General features: G+C 40.4%; 1 non-coding gene across 1 annotated transcript; it reads left to right on the top strand.

Moving 5' to 3' along the window:
• Positions 1-18,303: 18,303 nt before the first annotated feature.
• Positions 18,304-18,409, top strand: LOC118483504. Its single transcript, XR_004870794.1, has one exon. It is a non-coding gene; the product is annotated as a small nucleolar RNA R71 (small nucleolar RNA).
• Positions 18,410-27,752: the final 9,343 nt, after the last annotated feature.

Here is a 27,752-nt window from a genome sequence, read left to right as displayed (position 1 = left end):
GGATGGTACGGTGTAGCCACTCGGTGGTTCACATTATATCTTTTTAGCAATTTCCCAAAATTAAAATTCTTGAAATGTGAACCGCCATCACTTATTATCACCCTTGGTACACCGAATCGAGCAAAGATGTTGGATTGCACAAACTTACATACAACGGAATGATCGTTGGTCCTTGTAGCGATAGCTTCTATCCACTTCGTAACATAATCAACCGCAACCAATATGTACAAGAACCCGTTCGAATTGGGAAAAGGACCCATGAAATCTATTCCCCAAACATCAAACACCTCCACCACCAAAATTGGTTGTAAAGGCATTTCATCCCTCTTTGATATTTTTCCAACTATTTGACAATTGATGCAATTCCGGGAAAACTCGCAAGAATCCTTGAAAATTGTGGGCCAATAAAACCCACATGACAACACCCGATAACCCGTCTTGTTCCCAATAAAATGCCCTCCGCATGCCAACGAATGGGCATGGGTCAAAATCTCTAGTACTTCGGTTTCGGGAACGCACCTTCTTATCACTTGATCGGGTCCAATTTTAAACAAATCCGGTTCATCCCAAATGTACTGTTTACTTGACTTAGAAATTGTTGTCTTCTCTTCTTCGTCCAATGATTCGGAATTGCACCCTTGGCCAAATAATTAACGTAGTGCGCATACCAAGGTGCAACGAAAGTAGAAACGGCTAACAATTGTTCATCGGGAAACCGTTCATTGATCTCACTCGGGTCATCAACACCTTCCAATGGGATTCGGGACAAATGATCCGCAACAACATTTTCACACCCCTTTTTGTCCCGAACCTCTAGATCGAACTCTTGCAACAAAAGCACCCAACAAATCAACCGGGGCTTTGCATCCTTCTTTTCCATTAAATATCGGACCGCGCTATGATCCGAATACACGATCACCTTGCTCCCCCAAATGTAGGATCTAAACTTGTCCAAGGCATACACCACCGCAAATAATTCTTTCTCGGTTGTGGTGTAATTCAGTTGCGCCTCGGACAAAGTTTTACTTGCATAATAAATTACCACCGGCTTCTTATCAACTCTTTGACCCAAAACCGCTCCAATGGTCGTGTCTCTAGCATCACACATAATCTCAAACGGCTTCGACCAATCCGGTGGTTGCAAGATAGGAGCTTTCACCAACTGTTCCTTCAACACATGAAACGCTTGCAAACATTCGTCAGTAAAATCAAATGGAACATCTTTTAATAACAAGTTACATAAAGGTTTTGTAATTACAATTAACCCTTTAATAAACCTTCTATAAAACCCCGCATGTCCCAAAAACGATTCACCCCCTTAACATTTTTTGGTGGGGGTAGAGATGAAATTACCCGAATTTTTGCTTTATCTACCTCCATTCCCCGGTCCGATATCACATGACCCAACACAATACCCTCTTGAACCATAAAATGGTTTTTTTCCCAACTTAGCACCAAGTTTGTCTCAACACACCTTTTTAAAACTTTTTCTAATTCGTCGAGACAAGAGTCAAAACTTGGGCCAAAGATGGAAAAATCATCCATAAACACTTCAAGAGACTCCCCGACCATGTCCGAAAATATACTCATCATACATCTTTGAAATGTGGTCGGGGTGTTACATAATCCAAATGGCATTCGCCGAAAAGCAAATGTACCATATGGACATGTAAATGTGGTTTTGTGTTGGTCGTCCGGGTGAATAGCAATTTGGTTATAACCCGAATACCCATCCAAAAAACAATAGTATTTTTGACCCGAAAGTTTTTCAATTATTTGGTCAATGAAGGGTAATGGGAAATGGTCTTTGGAGGTAGCGGCGTTTAGTTTTCTATAATCAATGCAAACTCGCCACCTGGTGACCGGGCGGGTGGCAATTTGCTCACCTTGTTCATCTTTCATTACCTAGATGCCGGACTTTTTAGGCACTACCTGAGTCGGACTTACCCACGCACTGTCCGAAATAGGATAAATGATCCCCGCATCCAACCATTTGATCACCTCTTTCTTGACCACTTCTCTCAAATTCGGATTCAACCTTCTTTGTGCTTCACGGGTTGGCTTTGCATCTTCACTTGTAATGATTTTGTGCATTACAATGGAAGGACTAATACCTTTCAAGTCGGCTATCGTCCATCCAATGGCCGCCTTATTAGCCTTCAAAACCCGTAACAATTCCTCTTTTTGAGCTACCGCCAAATTAGAAGCAATGATCACCGGTAAGGTGTCATTCTCCCCCAAGAATGCATATTTTAGATGTTTGGGTAGCTCTTTCAATTCCACATTTGGTGGACACTCCAATGAAGGTTTTGTACCCGAATCAATTCCCACTAGTAAAATCTCCGTTTGGTGGGTCCATGGCAGTCTTCCTTTTTTCACTTCAAGAGCCTCTTGCTCCTTCTCTTCCACTTCCAACGCACATGCATGAACCTGCAAAGACCCAACACAAACACACGACTCCAATATCTCTTCTTCATACTCCTTCGGGTCGTATCCATCTATGAAATCTGCTAGAAAACCCTCATCACCAAAAACATTAGCACCGTTAGTAAAAACATTTAATCTCATTTTCCTATTACCGAATGTCATGTCGACCGTACCATATCGACAATCAATAACGGCGTGTGCGGTGTTCAAAAAAGGCCGACCCAAAATAACATTTTGTTGTTGAATTGGGTCCGCGGATGAGTAATCTAACACAAGAAAATCCACGGGATAATAAAATTCATCAACTTTAACTATCACATCCTGCACAATACCCCGAGGAAGTTTATGAGACAAATCGGCTAATACCACCGTTGTCTCGACCCGTTTCAATGGACCAAAGTCGTATTGGTCATATAACCCCCCGGTAAGATACTTACTCCGGCTCCAAGATCTAGTAACGCCCTTGCAGGTTGAAAATTTCCCACTTGAATGTTAATAAGAGGCGTTCCCGGATCTTGTAGCTTAGGAGGAAGATCTCCTTTCAAAACCGCATTCACCCGCTTCGTCAAGTCAACCAATTTAGGCACTTTTTGTTGCCTTTTTTGGGTACACAATTCTTTCAAAAACTTGGCTTAAGCGGGTACCTGTTTTATTGCTTCAAGTAGAGGAAGAATAATTTTAACCTGTTTGAAAACCTCCCACATTTCTTCCTTTTGAGGACCCCGTTTTGAAATAAAATTTTTCCTACCCGGATCTAATAAAGCCGAGGGAAATGGTACTTCACTAGATCCCCATCCTCATTTTTATTTTCTTTTTCTTTATTAATTTCGGTTTTTTCAAAATTGGGTTTTTTTTAGAAGAATTGTTAGGTGGTTCATTTTCTTCCTCACTCTCTTGACCCGTTATGTCTTCAACCACCCCATCAACCAAATCCGATGAAGGATTGGTTTTGTACTCTTTCCCACTTCTCAAAACACTTACATGATGAATTGTAACACCTCGTAAAATCATACCCAATAAAATAAAGACACGTGTCATGTAATACAAACGTGTTATGAAAACGTATCCAGATAAAGATGTACAGTAGGATTTAAAAGCGTCGACATGTTAATTTATACCTCTGAGCGACCTATTAATAAATCCCTAACCATAATACATTTAATCAACATCTAAATTATGCAAATAATTCTGGTTATCCTAAATAATAAATTGATTATAACCTAAGATATGGATCCAATGTGAATTCTTGGTATTTCTGACATTTTAAACCTCCCACAAAGATCCAAAGTTGTGTAAGTGCATATAAAGCATGCAAGGTCTGAGCACATGGTCCCTCTACTGAAAAGGGAAGCACAAGATTCGGACTTGTAAGAAATGCATGGTCAAAACCTAAGAGTTTGCAAATTTTTTCCTCAGAGCATCGGATACGGACCGCAACCACCTAGGCTTACGGTCCGCAAGGATCATATCTGGGCGCATCAGACCAGGTTCGGTTACGGACCGCAACCACCTAGGCTTACGGTCCGTAAGAGATGGATACGGACCGCAAGACGTTTTTCTTACGGTCCGTAAGGCTGTCGCTGGCAGCAGAAATGGACAGCTGCTTGTTCAGCCAGTTTCACCGCCTTAGATGAGTGGTTTTTGAAAATCAGTCGTCTTGTAACTGGTTTTTAGCATCATAGGGATACCTGGGAGGATCTCATGACAATGGTAGAGTTGTTTGGCATCATCCTAAGGAATTGGGTTCACTATATAAGAAGAACAAGTTGCAACATTCTCACTTGCTCATTTGGAAATTTATTCAAGACTTCTCTGGAGCTCTCTGGACAGCAACCCACTTCTCTTAGGATCCATAAGCATACTTAGGACTCTTGTAAGTGTCCTTAATCCTTTTTAATGCAGTTTAGCTTAGTTAATTAGCTAAAAGTCAAACCATCGTAATTAAGGTTTGACTTCGAGATTAATCAATAATTACCCAGTCAAATCTCGAATTAAAAATACCTATGAGTAGGTAATTATGTGGGTAACAAACCCTTAAAAGGGTACCCTCTGATTCCCACTCTAACTAGGTCAATTGTCGGGTCAAAGCTAACTTTAAAAAGTCAACAGAATACTTATTTTCAAATTAATACTTAATTAGTAATGTAGGATCCATGCAACCTGTTTTATCATTAATATAACTTGGTAATTAATGTAAGAACATGTCTAAACATGTTCACCCTGACAATTTTCAGTTTAGGTCCGGTTCGGAACCAAGAGTCGCATAGTTTAACTTATACTTTGACTTTCAGTTCTGACCCGTTTAAGCCTAGTTTAGGATTGACTTAGAGCTTCTTTTGGACCTAGTTACATGTTAGTATAACCCTCTATGATTATACGACTTGGTTCATTAGTTGTCCAATTATTATGCAAGTTTCCGTTAATTGCCTAAATGTTGACTATTATGTCCTTTCACCTTAAAATGTGATTTTTGAAAAAGTAAAAGAATAAGAACCTTCACTACTGATTTATAAACTTGTACCCAAAATTTGATATCAGTTTGAGGTCTAGAATAGAAGTTATGCTCATTAGCGTAAATAAGAAACTTTTTTAGTAAATTAATGGCATAATTAGCATATAGCCTATCTAAACCCAATTTTTGATATCAAACTTTTTATCTACTGATATAAAATAATATTTTGGGATTTTTGGAGATTTTTATTTATTTTTAAGCTGAGCATAACTTAGAGTTCTAAGTTTACTTCGGTTATTACCGGTTTTGCCCTTTCGGGCTATAAAATGAGTTTTACCAATCTTTTTGATACCAAACCTCTTTCTACTGATCTGGTATGATAAATAAGTTATTTTGAGCCTTCTAGAATTTTAAAAATATCAGCTTTCTATACAAAACCCGGAAATGGCTTCAAACCGCCTTTTTAAGCGTTTTTAACGACATAGTATGTATAAAAACTAGTTTATATATATAAGGGTTAATGCCTTCTTATATTTTCAGTAAAAATCCATATTATAAAAGTAAGCAAAAGTTTTAAACTCAGATTTCCAGTTTTGACCTTTTAGGCTTATGTGAAGTTTCCAAAATGCCCCTACGTACGGTGCATAGTAAGGTTATAATTAATAAATTTCACATATATATGATACCCTATTGTTATAACTTATTAAGTTAAGTTTATTTACTGAATAAATCAGACCTGTAACTCAGGTTACTATTTAAACTCTTTTATAACCTTTTAAATGACCAAAATGCCCTTACGAGGCATAGTTTGAGTTTAAAATCATTTTGGGCATAATAGAAGATATCATACTGATGTCACAACATATTTAAGGCATATTAACTTAGGAAACTTTTATATGATTCATATGGTTACTCGTTACGCACTTTTCGCGTTCGGATCGGCTTATGTAACTAGTTTACATATATTAGCCGAAGCGGGTCAAACCATATCATTTTTATCTCAAAATACAGAATGTGTTTAAGTTACCCATATTAAACAAGCATGCAAGCTTGTCGGGTTAAAACCACATTCTAAACCGGTCTTCGCCTTCCAAGCGATTGAACCGTATTCTTTCTTTAAAACTAACTGGTCTAAGCTTAGGCTAAATTAAAGACCCGTTAGGATTCTAATAGGTTATTATAAACCTTCGTTCTAAAATAGGAGACCCGGTAAAAGCTATTAGCACTTGCTTATTGTGACTATACTTGCTCAGGTAAATACTTTTAACTTATTTTCCCTATACAGGCTTGGGGTACGGTATATAAAATACCGCTTGGTCGGGCATTGAATCTTTAATCAAATGAAGGTTAAATCACTGTAATGACCCGTTAAAATTGTTTTGTTTGCTTAAAGCCTTTGGGGGGTTAATGACCATGTCCCGGATATCCTTGGCATCATTTTACGAAATGGCCACGACCTAAGCATGCGGGTGTAGGCGTATACCCGTTAGTGCATAAATAAATATTAAGGTATAACCGCCAGTTTTGGGTTTAACCGCTGCAGGACTATACCATGTGGTGTGTCTATTGATCTTTAACCTGGCGTCAACCCGGGCTACTGAACGCATAAGAAACATGTGAATCTTTTACAAGTTTATATTCAAATAATTATCCCAAGTTATAAAAATCTTTTTGTGCCATGTGCATTCAAATCAATTTTAAACCTTTTCAAAATGAGTCAGTTAAATTGTATTTACCAGTGCAAACTGACGTATTTTCCCAAAAAGGTTAAGTGCAGGTACTGCTCGTAATAGGCTGGCCTCTCCTTAGCATCAATAAGAGTCTCGCAAGCTTGGATGCATTAAGTCTGTTGAACAAGTTTCCTCTTTATTTTGATCCGCCTGTGGATTTGTTTCAACTATTTTGTGATACTTAAATATTACAATTTTATTTGGTTGAAATAAATCTATCTTTTGCTTCCACTGTGCATTTAAATATTGTGTTGTTTGACTATGATGATATCAACTACGTCACGATACTCCCCACCGGTAATACGTGGAAATATCGGGGTGTGACAGGTTGGTATCAGAGCCAACACTGAGTGAATTAAACACTAGCCTTTTGTGTTTATCTCATTGCACAAATTGCACATTCCTCTATCCTCAAGTCTAGACAAATAACATAGGACAAATTCTGTTTTGTTTTATTTTTGTCTTTCATTATATATATATGCTTGTTGTTATCTTTGTTATGTTGACAGGTTTGACAATGCCGCCACGATTCCGGAGAGGCAGAGGCAAGGCCCCAGTGACGGGCCATGACCACGAAGTCGGACCTTCTCACCGACGTACACCCTCAATCACTATGAGCACAAGTCCTCAGGAGCCCTGGAGGACGTATATTGAACTTGGGAGGCGATCTGTCTCCCTAAGCTCCTCATCATCATACCTTCACTATTTTGGGCCCCAGTCTGAAAACGAGCCCAACAACCCCCAACCTTCCTTTATACCTCTGTAGCGATCAAACTCGTACCATTCTTTTGGCGACCCCACTCCCGCCTTTCAGAGCTGGTTCAATCCGGCTAATTACATTCAAGAACCCGTGGGTTTTAACCCACTAGGACCCGAAGATCACTTTTCGGGTGACAACGACATGGACGAGGACACGGATCCCGTCGAACCAGCAACCGGGACCCCGAACCATCCCATCGAAATCTCTGATGGGTCCTCGTTTCATGGATCGCCTTACCGCGGTCCGGATAGCTACCAGGCGAGGTTCAACCTGTGGGACTGGTATTTTACACCCTCTAAACACTCGTCTCCGTACCAGCAGCAGCAGGATCCTTCCGAGGATTCCCAATTTGTGGCAGTCACTCCGCCACCACCACCACCAGTGGAGCAGCCGCTTCCGAAACCACCGAGGCGGAGAAGATCAAACGCGCGGATGTCCGTGCGAGGAGGAGTCCGCATCAGCACTCCTCAGCCCTCGAGTGGCAGCCACTATCCGCCACTTCAAGAAGAAGACCCGCAGATGGGGGGACCATCAAACCCCGTCTCGGAGGCAAACTCTACGCCTATGGTGCCACCATTGGGTTTTGATAACCCAATCCCTGCATATGCCGGTTCCGCGGCATATAACCCGTTCGAGCTACCAGGCCACAACAGCTACAACTATGCCAATGTGGACCCGTACCAGGAGGCGTGGAACTACAATGCTCGTCACCCTAAAGAGCCCTATGGTGGTCCTTGGACTACTGGGTACCCACCTTACGTGTACCAGCACCCGCCACCTCATCAACCTCTGTATCAGCAGCCGCCGAAGCCGCAACTGATCCCGCCAGAACTCCAACAAGAGGTTCTTGATAGGTTGAACCGAGTTGAGCAGGAAGTTCAGGAAGACCGCAGGGAACGTCAAGGCTTCTTCAAAGGTCTGTCAGACCTACTCAAGGGGAAGTCCAAAAGAAGGGGTCATTAAAGACCTTTGTTTATTTAATTTATTTAGTTGTAATCAAGTCCCTGCGTGGACTTTTGTTTCAGTACTTAGCCCCTGCATGGGCTTATCTTTTTGTACTCTGCCCCTGCATGGGCATGTCTTTTTGTTAACCCCTGCGTGGGTTTGTTGTTTGTTTCGCCCCTGCGTGGGCATGTTATTTTGTAGAAGTCCCGTTTAGGGCAAAAATGTACTTGTTTGAATTATTAATGAGATGGTTTAATTTAAATTTTCATTTGTTTGTTATTTATTATCTGCATGAACATGAAACATAAAATAAATGAAAATAATTTTCCTATTAAAAGATCTACCATTATATTAAAATGGCAAAATCTAAAAAGGATAAGACCTAGCCATGAGTCATCATAAGACAGGGCCAAGAGGGTAGTTCCATAATTAGATTCAGATCCACATTAACATCTCAATTTAGGACTGTTCTGCGTTAATTATTAAAAGAATCTTAAAGGTAAAACCTAGTCTATATGTCGTTGAAGACTTGGCCAAGATGGTAGAACCTACACAAAAGATTCCAATTCTTGTTAACATCTGAAAGAATGTTAATCTTCATGACAAACTGTGATGCGATAAAATCACATAGGTCATCTTTTAATTGGGTTATTTTATTCCCTTAATTATATAACCATCCCTTAAGGATGAAGTGCCTACGGGCTAAAAATTTATGTCCTTGGGACTAAAGGCAGTAGTTGCCTATAACTCCCTGTCTACAAAAAGGCAATGAACTTTGATTCAAGCCTTAATACCTTGACTCCGTAAAAGTCTTGGTTTATAAATTAAATTTGTCTCTATGACTATGCCCTTTTGTGCTATTATTAAATTAAAATATAGGATTGTAATAAAGGTCCTGAATATATAAATAATTAGCAAAGTTAACCTAAAATGGCTATTAAAACCATGGTTAATAATTCATAAAATACTGTAAAAGCTTCTAAATAAACCTTGCCCATTATTTTCTTATATGTAGCAATTTAAGCTACATGGCCGGGTCGGATAAGGTAAACAGTCATCCGGTGGAAAACCACGAGAATGCTAGGATACAACTGACTGGTGCAGAACTGCAAGCACTAGTTGATAATGCTGTTACAAGGGCTATGGATCGGCAGTATAGTGAATCTAGTGGGACTCGAAGTACGACCCTATCTACACCGCATTCCAAGCCTAAGACTCATTCCGAGGCTCACAGCAAGCCACCCTCTACCCAACCTAAGCCTAAGAAGAAAGAATCAAAGAAAGATGATGATCAACATTCCTCAAACCAAAACAGTGTTCCCTCCAAGAAGATAGTGTTTGATAATGCACCACATGCCAAGTCCTGTACATATAAATACTTTGTTTCTTGCAAACCCCGGGATTTCACTGGGGAGAAAGGGGCAGTGGATTGCATGAGCTGGTTGGATGAAATGGACACTGTGGTAGATATTAGTGGATGTGCTGAAAGAGACATTGTGAAGTTTGTATTTCAGTCTTTTAAGGGTGAGGCATTAGCATGGTGGAAGTCTTTGATCCAAGCTACAGGGAAAATCCCATTATACAACCTGTCTTGGGCACAGTTTGTGACTTTAATCAAGGAGAACTACTGCCCTCAGCATGAGGTTGAAAAGATTGAAGCTGATTTCTTATCTCTGGTTATGAAGAACCTGGATGGTCAGGCCTACCTCACGAGCTTCAATACTATGTCAAGGTTGGTTCCTTATCTGGTGACACCGGAGCCCAAGAGAATAACTCGTTTCATTGGGGGTTTAGCCCCAGAGATAAAGGCAAGTGTGAAGGCCTCTCGGCCAGCTATATTCAGGTCTGCAGCTGATATATCCTTGTCCCTTACCTTGGACGCGGTTAGGCAAAGATCGCTGAGGAACACGGATGCCGAGAAAAGAAAGCGTGAGGATGACAACTCATGACGTTCGGACAAGAAACACAAGGGAAACAGTGACCACAAGAAGGGTTCTGGAAATAAGAAGGATGGTCAATAGTCGGGTGATAAACCCAAGTTCAAGGTTTGTAAAAAGCACCATTTCGGGAAGTGCAGGTATGAGTCAAAGTCCCAGTCACAGCCAAGGCCATGTGGGATTTGCAAGTCAAGTGAACATAAGACTCTAGATTGCAAGAAACTGAAGGATGCAACGTGCTACAGTTGCAACGAAAAAGGGCACATTAAGACAAATTGCCTAAAAGCTGCAAAGAAAGCTGATGAAGGGAAGAAGACCAATGCTAGGGTCTTTCAGATGAACGCACAGGAGGTGATCCAGAATGACAATGTCATAACAGGTACCTTTCTTATTAATGATGTCTACACAAGAGTATTATTTGATTCTGGAGCAGATAAGTCTTTTGTAGATAATAAGTTTTGTGAGTTGTTGAAAATGCCTGTTAAAGCCTTAAGTGTGAAGTATGAAGTGGAATTAGCTGATGGAACCATAGAAATCGCATCAACCGTGTTAGATGGATGTTTCATATCTATTAGGAACCACTATTTTCCTTTGTCCTTACTTCCCTTTAAGCTAGCCGGTTTCGATATAGTGAAGGCATGGATTGGTTATCGCATAACCAAGCCCAGATTGTGTGCAACAAGAAGCAAGTAGTGATCAAGACTCCGTCTGGTGAGCCACTTACCATCCAAGGAGATACCCAATACGGGTCACCCGAGCAAGTGTCTATGCTCAAGGCATCTAGATGTCTGAAGAAGGGTTGTGTCATTTATATGGCACAAATAACCATTGATGAGCAGAAACCCAAGATTGAAGATATCCCAGTCATTTCTGAATACCCTGAAGTTTTCCCTGAAGAACTACCTGGCTTGCCACCAGATAGACAAGTAGAATTCAGAATCGACATCATTCCAGGAGTAGCGCCTATTGCAAGAGCACCTTATAGGTTGGCACCAACAGAGATGAAGGAATTAAGGACGCAGTTAGATGATTTGCTAGCCAAAGGCTTCATTAGACCAAGCTCGTCTCCATGGGGAGCGCCAATCTTGTTTGTCAAAAAGAAAGATGGGTCGATGCATTTATGCATCGATTACCGTGAGCTTAATAAGGTCACTATCAAGAATAGGTATCCTTTGCCCAGGATCGACGATCTGTTCGATCAATTGCAAGGGGCAAGCTACTTTTCTAAGATTGATTTAAGGTCAGGCTATCATAAATTGAAGGTTAAAGATGAAGATGTACACAAGACTGCATTTAGGACTCGCTATGGCCATTACGAGTTCCTAGTGATGCCTTTTGGGCTCACTAATGCATCTGCGGCATTCATGGATCTCATGAATCGCGTCTGCAAGCCTTATCTGGATAAATTTGTCATCGTCTTCATCGATGACATCCTCATCTACTCGAAGAGCCAAGCTGACCACGAGAAGCACCTCCGTTGCATTCTAAAACTGCTTCATCAAGAAAAGCTCTATGCCAAATTTTCTGAGTGTGAATTTTGGCTTCGAGAAGTCCAATTCCATGGACATGTTGTTAGTGAGCGTGGTATCCAAGTGGATCTCGCGAAGGTTGAAGCTATTATGAACTGGCAAGAGCCAAAGACGCCTACGGAGATTCGCAGCTTCCTAGGATTGGCAGGATATTACAGGCGATTCATCGAAAACTTCTCAAGAATTGCAGCACTCCTGACATTACTCACTCGCAAGAATAGCAAGTTTGATTGGGGGCCTAAGCAGCAAGAATCCTTCGATATTTTGAAGCAGAAGTTGAGCAACGCTTCAGTGCTGACGTTACCCGAAGGAATTGAAGAGTTTGTAGTGTATTGTGATGCATCACACACCGGGATGGGGTGTGTGCTTATGCAAAAAGGCAAGGTCATTGCCTATGCTTCACGCCAGTTAAAGGTACATGAGAAGAATTACACCACCCATGACTTGGAGCTGGGTGCCGTTGTATTTGCACTAAAGCTTTATAGGCATTACCTGTATGGAACAAAGTGTGTGATCTATTCTGATCACAAAAGCCTCCAGCATCTGTTCAATCAGAAGGATTTAAACATGAGGCAGCGACGTTGGATGGAAACTTTGAATGATTATGACTGTGAAATAAGATACCATCCAGGCAAGGAAAATGTAGTCGCTGATGCCTTAAGTAGAAAGGAAAGAGTAAAGCCAATAAGAATCAATGCCAAGAGCATTGAGATAAAGAATAGTTTGAATGAAAGGTTGTTAGCTGCGCAGAAGGAAGCTGTTTTGGAAGCTAACTATCCTGATAAAAGGCTAGGAGTAACTGAAGAACAGTTATCCTATGGCAAGGACGGAATCCTAAGGCTAAATGGACGCATATGGGTTCCAGTTTATGGATGACTTCGGGATGTCATCCTCCAGGAAGCCCACAGTTCCAAATATTCCGTTCATCCTGGAGCTGATAAGATGTACCAGGATTTGAAGGCAAACTATTGGTGGATAGGCTTGAAGAAGTCTATAGCTGCTTACGTAGCTAAATGTCTGACGTGTGCACAAGTCAAAGCTGAACATCAGAAGCCGTCAGGGTTGCTTCAACAGCCTGAAATTCCCACTTGGAAATGGGAAATGGTGACAATGGATTTCATCACCAAGTTGCCAAAGACAAAGAAAGGAAATTATATTATATGGGTGATAGTAGATAGACTGACTAAGTCAGCACATTTCCTACCCATTAAGGAAACTTATAGTTCTGACATGTTAGCCCAATTGTATGTTGATAAGATTGTATCTCTGCATGGAATACCAGTGGCTATTATCTCTGACAGAGATACCAGATACACGTCGCACTTTTGGAAAAGTTTCCAACAGTCTTTGGGCACGCGCTTAAATTCAGTACGGCTTACCATCCTCAGACGGACGGGCAGAGTGAACGTACCGTTCAAACTCTGGAAGACATGTTACGTGCATGTGTGTTTGACTTAGGTGGTAGTTGGGATAAGCATCTGCCATTGGTGGAGTTCTCCTACAATAATAGCTACCATACCAGCATTCAGGCTGCGCCTTTTGAGGCATTATATGGTAGAAAATGCAGAACGCCTATTTGTTGGGTAGAAGTAGGAGAAGCTCAGTTATCAGGTCCTGACCTAGTCTTTGAAACGAAGGACAAGATTGTCCAGATTCGTGACCGCCTGAAAGCTGCCAGGGACAGGCATAAAAGCTATGCGGATAAAAGACGAAAACCTCTAAAGTTTGAGGTTGGTGATAAATTCCTGCTTAAAGTGTCGCCTTGGAAAGGGGTGATGCGATTTGGTAAGAAAGGTAAGTTGAGCCCAAGATACATAGGACCATTCGAGGTCATTGAATGTGTCGGATCAGTGGCTTATAAGTTGAACTTACCTGAAGAGCTCAGTGGTATTCACAATGTATTCCACATCTGCAATCTGAAGAAATGTCTAGCCGATGAATCGCTAGTCATACCACATACGGATGTGCACATAGATGAGAGCTTGAAATTCGTGAAAAAACCTTTGTCGATTGAGGATCGACAGGTAAAGAAGCTTCGAAGGAAGCATGTACCTATTGTAAAGGTCAAATGGGATGCCCGAAGAGGTCCCGAATACACGTGGGAGTTAGAGTCCACAATGAAAGAAAAATACCCTCAATTGTTTCCATAAATCTCGAGGTCGAGATTTCTTTTAAGGGGGTGAGGATGTAACACCTCGTAAAATCATACCCAATAAAATAAAGACACGTGTCATGTAATACAAACGTGTTATGAAAACGGATCCAGATAAAGATGTACGGTAGGATTTGAAAGCGTCGACATGTTAATTTATACCTCTGAGCGACCTATTAATAAATCCCTAACCATGATACATTTAATTAACATCTAAATTATGCAAATAATTCTGGTTATCCTAAATAATAAATTGATTATAACCTAAGACATGGATCCAATGTGAATTCTTGGTATTTCCGACATTTTAAACCTTCCACAAAGATCCAAAGTTGTGTAAGTGCATGCAAAGCATGCAAGGTCTGAGCACATGGTCCCTCTACTGAAAAGGGAAGCACAAGATTCAGACTTGTAAGAAATGCATGGTCAAAACCTAAGAGTTTGCAAATTTTTGTCCTCAGACCATCGGATACGGACCACAACTACCTAGGCTTACGGTCTGCAAGGATCATATCTGGGCGCATCAGACCAGGTTCGGTTACGGACCGCAACCACCTAGGCTTACGGTCCGTAAGAGATGGATACGGACCGCAAGATGTTTTGCTTACGGTCCGTAAGGCTGTCGCTGGCAGCAGAAATGGACAGTTGCCTGTTCAGCCAGTTCCACCGCCTTAGATGAGTGGTTTTCGAAAATCAGGGGTCTTGTAACTGGTTTTTAGCATCATAGGGACACCTGGTAGGATCTCATGACAATGGTAGACTTGTTTGGCATCATCCTAAGGAATTGGGTTCACTATATAAGAAGAAAAGTTGCAACATTCCCACTTGCTCATTTGGAAATTTATTCAAGACTTCTCTGGAGCTCTCTGGACAGCAACCCACTTCTCTTAGGATCCATAAGCATTATTAGGACTCTTGTAAGTGTCCTTAATCCTTCTTAATGCAGTTTAGCTTAGTTAATTAGCTAAAAGTCAAACCATCGTAATTAAGGTTTGACTTCGAGATTAATCAATAATTACCCAGTCAAATCTTGAATTAAAAATACCTATGAGTAGGTAATTATGTGGGTAACAAACCCTTAAAAGGGTACCCTCTGATTCCCACTCTAACTAGGTCAATTGTCGGGTCAAAGCTAACTTTAAAAAGTCAACAGAATACTTATTTTCAAATTAATACATAATTAGCAATGTAGGATCCATGCAACCTGTTTTACCATTAATATAACTTGGTAATTAATGTAAGAACATGTCTAAACATGTTCACCCTGACAATTTTCAGTTTAGGTCCGGTTCGGAACCGAAAGTCACATAGTTTGACTTATACTTTGACTTTCAGTTCTGACCCGTTTAAGCCTAGTTTAGGATTGCCTTAGAGCTTCTTTTGGACCTAGTTACATGTTAGTATAACCCTCTGTGATTATAGGACTTGGTTCATTAGTTGTCCAATTATTATGCAAGTTTCCGTTAATTGCCTAAATGTTGACTATTATGCCCTTTCACCTTAAAATGTGATTTTTGAAAAAGTAAAAGAGTAAGAACCTTCACTACTGATTTATAAACTCGTACCCAAAATTTGATATCAGTTTGAGGTCTAGAATAGGAGTTATGCTCATTAGCGTAAATAAGAAACTTTTTAGTAAATTAATGGCATAATTAGCATATAGCCTATCTAAACCCAATTTTTGATATCAAACTTTTTACCTACTGATATAAAATAATATTTTGGGATTTTTAGAGATTTTTATTTATTTTTAGGCTGAGCATAACTTAGAGTTCTAAGTTTACTTCGGTTATTACCGGTTTTGCCCTTTCGGACAATAAAATGAGTTTTACCAATCTTTTTGATACCTAACCTTTTTCTAATGATCTAGTATGATAAATAAGTTATTTTGAGCCTTTTGGAATTTTAAAAATATCAGCCTTCTATACAAAACCCGGAAATAGCTCCAAACCGCCTTTTTAAGCGTTTTTAACGACATAGTATGTATCAAAACTAGTTTATATATATAAGGGTTAATGCCTACTGATATTTTCAGTAAAAATCCATATTATAACAGTAAGCAAAAGTTTTAAACTCAGATTTCCAGTTTTGACCTTTTAGGCTTATGTGAAATTACCAAAATGCCCCTACGTACGGTGCATAGTAAGGTTATAATTAATAAATTTCACATATATATGATACCCTACTGTTAAAACTTATTAGATTAAGTTATTTTCTGAATAAATCAGACCTGTAACTCAGGTTACTATTTAAACTCTTTTATAACCTTTTAAATGACCAAAATGCCCTTACGAGGCATAGTTTGAGTTTAAAATCATTTTGGGCATAATAGAAGATATCATACTGATGTCACAACATATTTAAGGCATATTAATTTAGGAAACTTGTATATGATTCATATGGTTACTCGTTACGCACTTTTCGCGTTCGGATCGGCTTATGTAACTAGTTTACATATATTAGCCGAAGCGGGTCAAACCATATCATTTTTATCTCAAAATCCAGAATGTGTTTAAGTTACCCATATTAAACAAGCATGCAAGCTTGTCGGGTTAAAACCACATTCTAAACCGGTCTTCGTCTTCCATGCGATTGAACCGTATTCTTTCTTTAAAACTAACCGGTCTAAGCTTAGGCTAAATTAAAGACCCGTTAGGATTCTAATAGGTTATTATAAACCTTCGTTCTAAAATAGGAGACCCGGTAAAAGCTATTAGCACTTGCTTATTGTGACTATACTTGCTCAGGTAATACTTTTAACTTATTTTCCCTATATGGGCTTGGGGTACGGTATATGAAATACCGCTTGGTCGGGCATTGAGTCTTTAATCAAATGAAGGTTAAATCACTGAAATGACCCGTTAAAATTGTTTTGTTTGCTTAAAGCCTTTGGGGGGTTAATGACCATGTCCCGGATATCCTTGGCATCATTTTACGAAATGGCCACGACCTAAGCATGCGGGTGTAGGCATACACCCGTTAGTGCATATATAAATATTAAGGTATAACCGCCGGTTTTGGGTTTAACCGCTGCGAGACTATACCATGTGGTGTGTCTATTGATCTTTAACCTGGCGTCAACCCGGGCTACTGAACGCATAAGAAATATGTGAATCTTTTACAAGTTTATATTCAAATAATTATCCCAAGTTATAAAAATCTTTTTGTGCCATGTGCATTCAAATCAATTTTAAACCTTTTCAAAATGAGTCAGTTAAATTTTATTTACCAGTGCAAACTGACGTATTTTCCCAAAAAGGTTAAGTGCAGGTACTACTCGTAATAGGCTGGCCTCTCCTTAGCATCAATAAGAGTCTCACAAGCTTGGATGCATTAAGTCTGTTGAACAAGTTTCCTCTTTATTTTGATCCGCCTGTGGATCTGTTTCAACTACTTTGTGATACTTAAATATTACAATTTTATTTGGTTGAAATAAATCTATCTTTTGCTTCCGCTGTGCATTTAAATATTATGTTGTTTGACTATGATGATATCAACTACGTCACGATACTCCCCACCGGTAATACGTGGAAATATCGGGGTGTGACATGAATATTAACATTGTTACCTCTAGAAGTATTATAAGACGGGTTTACCTTAGTGTCGCTTGGTAATTGACCTTTATTTTTTTTCAAGTCCGCCACTTCGGTTGCGAGCTGACCCATTTGGGTGGTCAAAGTTTGAATTGCTTTGTCACGGGTTCATCTTTTTTGTATGCGCGCATCATCCATTTGATTTCTCTTTTGCATCTCTGCTTGCATGCTCTTTAACATTTCCATCATCTCGTTTCCACCCGATGACCCCCCTTGCTCTTGACCCGTTTGATATTGCCTTTGGTACCCTTGGTTGTTCCCACCTCGATATCCTCCTTGATTATTGTAAGGTTGGCGTGAACCAAATTTACCTTGACTTCCTTGAAAATTCAGGTTTGCTTGATTTGAGGGATTCCCATACCGAAAATTTAGGTGGTTTCTCAACCCGGGGTGGTAAGTGTTAGAATTCATATTGTAATTTCTACCACCCCCTCCTTGACCTTGCACAGCATGAACCTCTTCATATTGCCCTTCACCTCCTTGGCAATTTTCAGCCGCATGTCCTATCTCATTACAAATAGCACAAACATCATAAATTTGGTTAGAAGTTTGAACATTACCATCGTCTACCGCATGCACTTGAATTTGGGTAATGGCCGGTCGTGTTCTCCTTGACACTTGAGCTTTTCTTTTTGATGTGATTGCCATTTGCTCCAAAAACTCCCAATCGTCATGCTCGTAGTTTGTACCAAAAGTGCCATTTGTAATGGACATTAAATCGCGAGCATCTTCGGCACTTAACCCCTCGTGGAAAGCATTCATCAATTCCCAAAGTTCAATCCGATGATGAGGGCAATTCTTGATCATCATGTTGAAACGCTCAAAGGCCTCAAGAAACATTTCACGTTGTTGTTGTTGAAAACTCCTCAACCCCTTCCTAGCATCATTGGTCTTTTGAGCGGTGTAAAATTCATCTAAAAATATTTGTTGCATCTTCGCTCATGTATAGATAGATGCTGAAGGTAGAGTGTAAAACCACTTCTTTGCCTTGTCTTCCAAAGAAAATTGGAATAATACCAATTTGACATCATCGGCCGAAAAACCTTGACTCCCAAGAGTGTTGCAAATCGAGTCATAAGCCTCCAAATGAAAATAAGGCTCCTCCGTTGCTAGACCCTTATATTTTGGCAAACTTTACAATGAATTGGTTCTCACTTCAAATGTCCTCCCTTGATTATTGTGAGGAATAATTACCGGTGAAGGATTGTGAGTAATTACCGGCCTAAAATGCGCTTCAATGCCTCTCGCATGTTCTCTAAGATGTCTTCTTGGTACACCCAACCGACCCCTTGGACGAATAGGACCCATTGGTCTTTGCATAGGCCCTTGAGGTATATGTGGTTGAAATTGATGTTGTGGCATCGGTGGGTGTTGAATTGGCCTTTGAAATTGTGGTTATGCATTTTGCGGACGAACTTGTTGTAATGGTATAGGACATTGCACTTGTGGCCCTTATGGCCTTGGCCGAATATGTTGTGGTATAAGTTGTTGTGGAATTCCACCAACACTTGGCATTCCTTGAGTTTGACCTTGTACATAAGCAAACTCCCCTTGATCTCCATCACCCCCATATGCATATCCGTCTTCATCATAACCCTCAAAATCTTCATACCCTTCATCATATACATCTCTTCCTATACCCGAAGATTGCCCAAATGGAAGAGTTGAATATTGAAAACCCGACTGGTTCGATGGTCTAAATGTAGAAGTAGCATGGACAATGGTTGAGTTTGGTGGTATTGAATAGGTTGAAGAGAATTGACCCGCACCCGGGAAGAAATGGGTGAATGGTGGAATTATAGTAGAAGGGATAAAAGTGAGTGTAGGTTCGTCTTGGGTGGTAATGGGTTGTGTAGTATTAGTTGGTGTAACATCATGAGGTGGAGTAGGGTCGGTAGTGATGTTAGGCATGATAGTATTTGGTGAAGGTTGAGTGGATGATGGTATGAAAGGTGGTATAAGTTCACCCGTAGTGGGTGGTGGCGGTGGCGGTGGATCCATGTATCTAAGTGGTGTAGTAGGTGTTGTCGGTGAACCGCTGATTCTGTTTTCCCTTAACAAAATTCTGTTTTCTCTCAAAGTTCGTTCAATCTCTGGATCAAATGCCAATGGTGATAGCTTGTGAGAGCTTCTAGTACGCATGCACCTGTAAATACCTGCACACTAACACACCCAACGTAAACCAAAAAAATAACAAACCTAAGAAGATCAAAAATAACACACGTTGCGCACTACTCCCCGGCAACGGCGCCAAAATTTGACGTGATGTCGTGGTCACAATCAAATTTAATCCAATTACTACTAAATAGTTAGTGGCAAGTGGGTATCGAACACAGGGAGTTTGTGGAATGTGTGTTATTTAAAGTGTTTCTCTAAATTAACTAAAATTAAACTAAATGCAAGTAAACTAAATTTCAAGAGTTGGATTGGCTGAATTGATTTTAAAACTAAGATTACTAATGTAATTGCAAAAATGAAAGTGTTGTTTGTAAACAAATTAGAGACAAATGATCATCTTTAGTTTCCGGTTTGCTTGACATTTATGCTATCATTCCACTAGAAAGAACTACACAGACATAGTTCATGTGTGATTAATTGCAATGATGAAAGGGAACTAAGTACTCAGATTCCTAGAACGTGAGGTTGTTACCCGATGATCAATCAACCCTTACCCAAGCCTAACTATGCCCATGATATCCCGATTGCCAATGGCACCAAGAACGTATGGTTTCTAATAGTTTAACATAAGAATCAACAATTTACTAACAATCAATCACACAACATAATAAGCAATTCAATAAAGATAGAGATTGTTATTCTAGAAATAAAGAATTCAAGCATAAAGTCTTACATAACCTTCCACCAAAGAGGACCACAAAGTGTTTAGCCACTCATGGCTTGAATCAACATTATCATACAAGTTTCAATGTTCATAGAAATCCAAAAACATAAAACCCAAGATTAAAGATTGTTTCCAAGCTCCAAGTAATCTCCAAGTGCCCCCAATTCGTGTCCAAAATGAAGTGTAACCGAATATGGTAATGATAAGTCTCATAAAACATCGTGAAATGTGAATTAAATGTGGAAGTTACGTTTTGGGAACATACGACGCCGTAAGCTATGGTGCTCGCCGTAGCTTACGGCGATCAGCAGGGTTCAGAAAGTCAAAACAGTGCCGTAAGCTACGCCAGGTACCGTAGCTTACGGCACCGATCATTCCTTTACGGCAACAATATACTGCCTTATGGTAGTGTCTTTTGGCAAAGGATGGGAGCCGTAACCTACGGCTAGAGCCGTAGGTTACGGTGCTGTATGTTATGCTTTTTCTTGTTTCCTTCATTACAAGTGGAATCTACAAATCTTGTTTCCACCATCATCTAGCATCCATCCAAGCTTCATAATATCCATCTTTTAAGCACTTTAACACCTGCAAATACAAACGCACCGTAGTTACCAAATTCCCACAATTACCTGAGTAAAGCATGAGTTTTGCACCTATTTAGCTCATTTAAGGGTTGTCCTACGGACGACCCGTCGGTGGCCCGTCCGCTTAGGTAGGCAAAGGGTGTCCATGTTCATAAGGTTCATTGAGTGCAAGAAATCAAAAGGCGAGGGGCATCAAAGGCTTCATCCTCCACAAACAGAAGGACCCATCCACCTTTGCTACCCCCTATTGTCCAGAGGATCAGTGATCCTTAAACCTAAAAACTATTGTTCACCATACAGACCATTGTTCAAAACATCATCATCAAAAAACTACCAAATCATAAAAAATGGGCTCCGGCCACGTCTAGAAATTTCCATCATCGCCCATTTTTGCAGCCTAAACCTTCGCTGCATCCTCCACCTTCTTCTCATCACCTTGACCACTGCCTCCAGCCGATGCATCCTCAGGATCCTTTGCTTCGCTACCACCACCTTCGAGAGCCAGCACCTCCTCAAGTTCATCTTCGTCCCCAAGCTCCACAAGCCTTTGCTTCTAAGCCTCCACGTCCCAGTTGGACCTGTCAAAGGCAGGATCAACAGCCTCCTTAGCCATTTGGAGTTTGATCTTCAGCATCATGACAGCAGCAGAGTGTTTGGCCTCCTCCATGACCTCAATCCTCTCTCTTTGGGCTGTCATTTCAGCAACAAGAAGCTCCTTTCGCAGTGCCTTCTGTTCGTTCTCAAGTTGGGAGATCTTTTTATTCTTGGCAACTATAATGGCCTGGAGGTTAAGGCACTTTTGTTCAGCTTCAGCCACATGTTGGTCAATGAGGATCTGAACTTTAGCGAATTTCTGCAATAGATGATTTAAGTGTTCAGGATCCTCCATCCTCAAAAGAAAGGCGAATTTTAGGATATGAAATCCTTACCTCCGAGACGTATTCTTGAACCTGGTGTTCCATCAGGGGCAGGCCTTCAGCGGGTTCAGCAGTCTTCTTCCTTTTGGTCCCTTTACCCATGGTGCTGACTCATATAGTCTCAGGAATGCTTTGGCTTGCAGCCAGCTCCTTTTTGAGAGACCTAGGGGAGGCATATTCCTGGATGTCAGTCACACTGAACCTGGAAGCAGACTTTGAGGATTTTCCAGCGCCTAAACACATAACTCACAGATAAGTGTTTGGGGAGGATTTTATAATCCTAAGGATCATGGATCCTCAAGTGCTGCCAGGGTCAGGGATCCTCAATTCTGTTTGAATTAGTGATCCTCAGGGAGTGTTGCAGGATCAGGATCCAGGATCATTATTGTTATCATTAAACTAACGATTGTCCATTTCGAATATGAAGTTGTTTTGCAGGAGCTAAAGCATGGACCGAGTCTCGCCGAAGTTCCTGGGGCATATTCCATTAATATTCCGCACGTGCTAAGCTTTCATGGACGTTGTGGCGATCGTGGGAGGCTTGCATAATTGTCGGATAGTTTGTTAGCATAGTTATTTTATAATTTAAAATGGGGATAACAAGCTTGAGTAGAACACTTAGCTATTTTTTGGCATACACACACTCGTAAACAGCTCTCAGTCAGCTCTCAAACACTTACTTGGCAATTTCATACATCTTATTGCACATTACACACTAGTGTTCCTTGTAACAAGCTTGTTATCATCCTGAGTTGTAAACTTCATTTGTTTAATCTTAATTGGTGATCGGTAGTTGCCATCACCCGAGGTTTTTTATGCCGGAGATCAACTCTTGATCAAGGGCTTTTTCCTCGTATAAATCCTTGTGTCATTTGTTCATTACATTTGATTGTTATCCTTAACATTGTTCATTGATTCAAGCATCACACCTCACAACAAAAGATTTGGTTGCATTATCTTTGCTTGATTTTTGACCAAAACAGTTTGGCGCCCACCGTGGGGCAATTGGTGCTTCATTTCTGAGAAATTTTGTTCATTCTGGTCATTTCGGTTCATCACCTTCAACTACATGGCTTCTCAAGGAAAAGCCACTTCAAGTGCAATGCCGGCAATCAATTCATCCCAGGGCGTTCCACCTTTACCTCCACCACCTTCTGGATCCCAGAAGAATGCTGAAAACCCTGCAAAGAGACCGAGCCCTATTTTCTCAAAACCTCCAACTTCTGTTTCTTATAATCCTACTACTAGTGACCTCTTTACTTTGATTTTGCAGATGAAGGATCACATACATCAGCAGGATAAGACCAACGAAAAAATTCTCAAAGAAATTGGAGATATCAAGAAACAGAAGAGATTAGCGGAGGATCATTCCCCATTGATGCCTAGGTCTCTGAATTTCGACACTCCAGTCATAACCTCCCAGCATTCTGCAGCTCCGGATGTCCAATACTTGGGTGGAATAAGAGGAATGCATTACGGATCCTCAGCAATGACTCAGGCTCTAGGATCCTATTTTCAACCAGCAGGATCCTTCTCTTAGTATCAAGGATCCTTTGCCAGCTCAGGAGGATACATGGGGACGCAGCCGGTTCAAGGATCCTCTCAGGTTCAAGGGTCCTCTTATGTTCAAGGATCCTCCTTTCAGCCTCAAGGATCCTCTCAGGTTTTCGGATCCATGGATTATCCTCCAAGACCCCCGTTCACAGCACATCAAGGATCCAATGCCTCTCAGGATCAAGGATCGTTAAGAAGCTTGCAGCTTGGAAGTTCAGATGTCCATCAAGGAGATTTCATCCCAATGTAGACCATTGCTTCTTCTGGCCCTTCGATTCTACCAGAATCCCGACAATATGGATTCACATCTGGAATTCCGAACTTGAATCCACCGGGAGGTAACACTTTTAATAATTCATATACCACTAACCATGGCCTTATGCAGGATACAGGTATCAATCAAGCTATGGCTAGGGAGTTACAGAAGCTTAAGGATACGATATCCAGCGTTCCAGGAGTGGTTAAACCCATTCCTGAGATTGCAGATGGGAGCCATAAGATATCTCGTTTTGCACCGCCTATTTATGATGCTGAGATACCCAAAAGGTTCCAAATACCAACTTTGAAGTTGTATGATGGCTCGACGGATCCTGAAGAACACGTGGCTCAATACAGAGAAAGGATGGAGATCAACCCCATCCTAGAGAGGTTAAAAGAAGCATGTCTATGCAAGGGTTTTGGATCCACACTTACAGGATCAGCTCTTAAATGGCTGCTAAGTCTTCCCCCTTACTCTATTACTTCATTTGCTAATCTAGTTAACCTGTTTAATAATCAATTCTCTTGTAGTAGAAAATTTGGACGTTTAACTACTGATTTATATAGGGTAACTCAAGGTCAAAATGAATCACTTAGAGATTATATCACTAAGTTTAGTAAAGAATCCTTAGATATTCCTAATTTGGATATAGCCACGGCTGTAGAAGCCTTTAAAATGGGTTTACTTAGGGATTCATTATTCTATGATGATCTTGTTATGACCCCATGCAGGAATCTCGATGAAGTAAGAACTAGGGCCCTTAGGTTCATCCGATTAGAGGATGACAAAAGGATCCAGGAGAGACTAGCAGGATCCTCGAAACAGGAAAAGAAAGGATCCTACTTCAAGAATAACAAGTTCAAGTCCTACAACAAGTCTCATAACCAGAATGTGCATGCAGTAGAACAAGAAGAGGATGATGAGGATTATCCTCCAATTTCTGAATACTGTTTTTCTGTTGATAACAATGAACTAATTCTTGCAATGCAGAATTTAGGTGAGAAAGCTAGGTGACCAAGAAAAAGTGATAAACCAGCTGCTACGAAAGACAAATCCAAATGATGTGCATATCACGAGGATTTTGGGTATCTCACTGAAGAATGTATTGCACTAAGGAAAGAAATTGGTTACTTGTTAAGCAAGGGGCACTTAAAGGAACTTTTGGAACGAAAGAATTCAAGGATCCAGGATCCTGAAAGGATCCCAGAAAAGGCTCCTGCTCCTCCAGCAGATGCACAAGTTATAAACTTCATATCCGGTGGATCAGACATTTGTGGTACTTCCTTTTCAGCAGCCAAAAGACATGCCAAGGAAACCAAGATGGATAATGGAGACAGACCCATCCGGACATCCACTGTTACCAAGGATAAAGTCATAACTTTTGATGAGGATGATCGTGTTGACATTCAGGATCCTCATCATGATGGTCTTGTTATTACTCTTTTTATTTCTAACCATTTTGTTCGCAAGATCCTTATAGATGGAGGAAGCTCAGTGAATATCATCCAGCTTGATGTCCTAAAGAAGATGAATATTCCTGAATCCGATATTGTACCAATATCCTCAGTACTTGTAGGATTCAGTGGAGAGACTAAGAACACTCTGGGGGACATCAAACTCCCGATCTATATCGAAGGACTCCATTCTTATCAAAATTTTTGTGTTATAGATTGCTTATCTTGTTGTAATGTTATCTATGGCAGGCCTTGGATGCATGACATGAAGGCAGTCCCATCCACTTATCATCAGTGTGTGAAGCTTCCTAGTCCCTGGGGGGTGGTGAAAATTGAGAGTGATCAACAAGAGGCTAAGAATTGCTACACCTCATCAATGAAACCAGCCTCAAGGCCAAGGGAGCAATAGCAATTAAAGCATCCTCCAAGGGATGTCTTGGAGGCAAGAGAGCAGGATGTGAAAGAAATTCTTATGGATACTCATGATCCTGAATCCAAGATTTACATAGGATCAGGGATCCTTGATCAAATAGAAGAGGATTTGGTATCCTTCCTCAAGAGGAGAAAAACTACATTCGCATGGAAGCATGAAGATATGACAGGTATATCTAAGGATAGAATTACTCATAAACTTGGCATTGACAGGTCATTCAAGCTAATCCATCAAAAGAGGAGGAAGTTTGCACCTGAGAGAACTGCCATTATCCAAGATGAGGTAGAAAAAATACTTCGAGCAGGTATGATTAGAGAGGTTAAGTATCCAAGATGGTTGGCCAATGTGGTAGTTGTTCAAAACAAAAACGGAAAGTGGAGGGTATGTGTCGATTTCACTGATTTAAATAAGACATGTCCCAAGGATCCTTTCCCATTGCCCCACATTGACTCCATGGTGGATGCTACCGCGGGTCATGAACTGTTAACTTGTATGGATGCTTCATCTGGATTTCAGCAAATTCAGATGGAACCATCTGATCAAGAGGATACAACCTTTATGACCACAACTGGTATATATTGTTATACTGCTATGCCATTTGGACTAAGAAATGCAGGTGCTACTTATCAAAGGCTAGTCAATATGATGTTCAAGGATCAAATTGGACACACTATGGAATTCTATATAGATGACATGGTGGTTAAGTCTAAAAAACCTGAGGATCACCGTAGAGACTTGGAGGAAGCATTCAATATCCTTGATAAATATAATATGAAACTTAATCCTTCCAAGTGTCACTTTGATGTCAAAGCAGGTAAATTCCTAGGATATATGGTGACAAAAAGAGGCATCGAAACAAGTCCAGAGCAAATTAAGGCTATTGTGAATATAAAATCTCTTGCCAATGCCAAGGATGTGCAAAGATTGACAGGAAGGATCGCAGCCTTGAACATATTCATATCCAAATCATCAGAAAAAATGCAAGGAATTCTATGACATTTTAAGAAAGAACAAGAAATTTAACTGGACTGAAAAGCATGAAAATGCTCTCAAGGCTCTTAAGGATTATCTATCCTCAGCTCCTGCCTTGATGAAACCAGAAAAAGGGGATGTGTTATCCTTATACCTCGCGGTATCCTCTAAAGCAGTAAGTGTCGTCCTTGTTAAGGATCACGAAGGTACACAACATCTTGTCTATTATGTAAGTAAGAGTTTGCTTGATGTTGAATCCAGGTATTCACATTTAGAAAAACTTATTTTGGCCTTAATTATGGCATCTACTAAATTAAGACATTATTTTGAAACTCATGCTATTACTGTTAAGACTAATTTTCCAATTAAGAATGTTCTCAGGAAACCTGAAATGTCAGGAAGGATGGCTAAGTGGGCAGTGAAGCTCAGTGCTTATTGTTAGGGCAGGATTTTTAATGACCTGTGATCCTTACCTAATATCCTAATAATGATCCTTGTTTCTGTGGCAGATAGTGATCCTCAGAAGAACTTCAGGATCAGGATAATGGATCATCCTAAGGATCCTCATACTAACGATTGTTCTCTTTGAATTTAATGTTGTTTTGCAGGAATTACGAGTTGGACCTGGTCATGGCAGCGTTATTAAGGAATCTTTCACGCTAATTTCGCACATGCATAACCAGAAATAGACGTTGTGGAGAATATGGAAACCTAGCACAAATTACGGGCAATTAGTTAGGCTAAATTTACTTCTGTTTCAAAAGGGGTAACGAGCTAGTAGTTAGGTGACTTACCTAAATTCAACCACACACACTTATATAAAGGGCACTCTCAAGCATTCGGAAGACACGGCACATTTCTTACACGCTCTAGCATACTACACCATAGTGATCCTTGTACCTAGCTCGTTACCATCCGAAGTTGTAAACATTGTTTATTATATTGGAGTTTGGTGATCGGTAGTTTCCATCACCCGAGGTTTTTTATGCCGGAGATCATTCATTGATCAAGGGCTTTTTCCTCGTATAAATCTTTGTGTCACTTGTGCAATTCACATTTGAGTTATCCTTTTCTTTATCCATCATTACAAGCATCATTCCCCGTTAACAGAGAGTTTGGTTGCATTATCCTTGTGTGATTTTTGACCAAAACAGTTTGGCGCCCACCGTGGGGCAATTGGTGCTTCATTCATAAGAAAGTTTCCCGTTGGTG

Source organism: Helianthus annuus, chromosome 10 (assembly GCF_002127325.2).
Source record: "Helianthus annuus cultivar XRQ/B chromosome 10, HanXRQr2.0-SUNRISE, whole genome shotgun sequence".
NCBI classification, from domain to species: Eukaryota; Viridiplantae; Streptophyta; class Magnoliopsida; order Asterales; family Asteraceae; genus Helianthus; species Helianthus annuus.
Note: the sequence above shows the minus strand (reverse complement) of the source record. Positions and strands in the feature narration are given on the sequence as shown.